At 39.6% G+C, this 3,304-nt stretch overlaps 1 pseudogene; it reads right to left on the bottom strand.

The window, feature by feature from the left end:
* Positions 1-233: 233 nt before the first annotated feature.
* LOC104659156 lies at positions 234-978 on the bottom strand (annotated as a pseudogene).
* Positions 979-3,304: the final 2,326 nt, after the last annotated feature.

Below are 3,304 nucleotides of genomic sequence, written 5' to 3'. Positions count from 1 at the left end.
TTCCTCTAAGCAATTCTTGACAAGTCTTTTCTCCTCCCTTCTGGAAGCTTCTGGCACTGGAGGTGGAGGCAAGGCATGTCAGCGGTGGAGGTCAAGACCACACGTGCTTGACACAGTGCGCAGAGCCTGGCTGGGCTGCGGGGGGGGTGAGCATGTGCAGGAGGGCCCTTGGCTTGGGCCACTGAATGCCCCTTGCTGGCTAGTCAGCTGGGACCCCTGCCCCTCCCACTCACACGGTAGGCAAACTCTTCACAGATCCTGTGTGTGTCCTCAGGCACCATCATGGAGTAGCTCACGGTTCTGGGGTCTGTGAAGGTCTCAAGGTCTTTGCCACCTGGTATGATTTTGTCTCCAAAGAAATAAATGGCCTTATAACCATCATTTTTCACATGTTGCAGGCAATACCTCTTGTCCCATCCATCAGGAAAGACATCAAAGCTGATCTGGCCTCCTGTGAAAAACGTAAGACCTTTTCCTGCAAACTCCTTCCTTGATCTGCTACAAGTTTTTCTCTTATATTTTCTTTTTTATTGAATTTGTAGAACTCAATGCGTTCCTCTTGGTTGCAGCTTCTTCCAAATAGGGGACATGTTTAACATCCCATTTCAGAATTCAGTGAAAGTACCCCTCTTCTTCAGGAGTTTAATTTTTGCATTGTAGCCCAGACAGTAGTTGATTAAATCTTGGATTAGGACCTCACCCAGGTGACTTTGAATGCTCGTGACATTTACACGAGCATTTCCCATGTTTGTATGCTACCAAGCCATTTTATGGAAACGTGTAATCATATTTTTCAACCACATCATTTCCCAGTTGCTCCTGCACTTCCTCGAAGTCCAGCATGCCTACCTCTCCGATTTTGATCTTCTGCCTCACTTTTTGTAGGAAGTCATCCATTTCTTTGGTAATTTTCTGCTGCAGGGTGGTCAGGGTCCCATCAATGTCCAAAAGGCCGAGTGCTGGGCCGGGTGCTGCCATGTCCCCAGTTTCCAACTGCACCTTACAAGACTGGTTGGCACCAGCCCATGGTAATTTCTATCCCATCTTCTCTGCGTATGAATTTGATTATTCTAGGCACTTGATTTTAGTAGAATCATACAATATATTCCTTTTGTGTCTGGCTTATTTCATTAGGCATAATGTTTTCAGTGTCCATCCACATCATATCATGTATCAAAATTGTTTTTTAAAGATGGATGATGTACAACTGTTCTCAAGGCAGTCCACCCTTGATGATTTAGATGGACAAGAAATTCCTAAAACAAGTGAGCGTGCTCGGCCTAGGCTCCGTAAAATGCTCAGCATGGATATGTCCTCCTCATCAGCTGACAGTGGCAGTTTAGCATCAAGGTGCATGGAATAATGAATGGAATCGAATGGAATATGGAATGCAATATGGAATGGAATGGAATGGAATAGAATGGAATGGAAAGGAATGTAATATGGAATGGAGTGGAATATGCAATAGAATGTAATGGAATGGGACGGAACAAAATGGAATGGAATATGAAATGAAATGGAATGGAACAGAATGGAATGGAATGGAAGAGGTGATTTAATGACAGAACAAAGCATACACAGAATGGAATTCAAAATGGAATGGAATGGAAAATGGAATGCAATGGAATATGGAATGGAATGGAATATGTAATGGAATAGAATGGAATGGAATGGAAAGAAATGGAATGTGAAATGCAATGCAATACGGAATGGAATTCAATATGGAATGTAATGGAATGGAAGGGAACATGGAATGGATTGGAATATGGAATGGAATTGAATGGAATATGGAAGGGAATGCAATGGAATATGGAATGGAATGGAATGGAATGCCATATGGAATCGAATGGAATTTAATATAGACTAGAATGGAATATGGATCGGAATGTAATGCAATGGAATGGAATATGGAATGGAATAGAATGGATTGGAAAGTTATGCTATGGAATAAAATATGGAAGGGAATGGAATGGAATGGAATATGGAATGGGATGAAAAAAGAAATGGAACGGAATGGAACACAACGAAATATGAAAGGGAATGGAGTGGAACAGAAGGGAATAGAGTGGAATGCAAAGGCATATGGAATGGAATGGGATATGGAATGGAATGAAATATGAAATGGAATGGAACGGAACAGAAAGGAACAGAATGGAACAGAACGGAATATGGAATGTAATGTAATGGATTGGAATAGAATGGAATATGGAATGAATGGAATATGGAATGGAATGCAGTATGGAATGGAATGGAATATGTAATGGAATGGAATGGAACGGAATGGAAAGGAATGGAATGGAATGGAGCGGAAAATGGAATGGAATGGAATATGGAATGGAATGAAAAATGGAATGGAATGGAGTATAATGGAATATGCAATGAAATGGAATATGGAATGGAATGCAATGGAATGGAATATGCAATGCAATGGAATGGAATACGGAATGGAACGGAATATGAAACAGAATGTTGTGGAACGGATTGGAATGGAATGGAATGGGAAGGAATATGGAATGGAATGGTACATGTAATTAAATGGAATATGTAATGGAATGGAATATGGAATGGAATGTAATATGGAATAGATTGGAATATGGAATGGAATGGAACATGGAATATAATGGAATATGAAATCGAAAGGAATATGCAATGGATTGGAATATGAAAAGAAATGGATTGGAACGGAATATGGAACAGAATGGAATATGTAATGGTATGGAATATAGAAAGGATGAAGGAAAATGAAATGGAATGGAATGGAGTGGAATATGGAATGGAATAGAGAATGGAATGGAATGCAATGGAAGAGAATGGAATGGAATATGGAATGGAATGGAAAATGGAAAGGAATGCAATATGGAATGGAATTGAATATGGAATGGAATGGAATGGAATATGGAACGGAATGGAAAGGAACGGAATGGAATGGAATACGGAATGGAATGGAATACGGTATGGAATGGAATATGGAGTGGAATATAATACGAAATGGAATGGAATGGAATATGGAATGGAATGGAATGGAATGGAATATGGAATGGAATACGGAAAACAATTGAATGGAATGGAATATGGAATGGAATGGAAAGGATATGGAATTGAATGGAATATGGTATGAACAGGAAAATGGAGAAGAATGGAAGATGGAATGGAATGGAATATGGAATGAAATGGAATTTAGAATGGAATGGAATATGCAATGGAATGGAATATGGAATGGTTTATGGAACAGAATGAAATAAAACATGGAATGAAATGAATGGAATGGAATACAGAATCATATATGGAATGGAATGGAATGGAA

Source organism: Rhinopithecus roxellana, unplaced genomic scaffold, assembly GCF_007565055.1.
Source record: "Rhinopithecus roxellana isolate Shanxi Qingling unplaced genomic scaffold, ASM756505v1 contig4615, whole genome shotgun sequence".
Taxonomy (NCBI): Eukaryota; Metazoa; Chordata; class Mammalia; order Primates; family Cercopithecidae; genus Rhinopithecus; species Rhinopithecus roxellana.
This window is presented reverse-complemented; position numbering and strand designations above follow the sequence as displayed.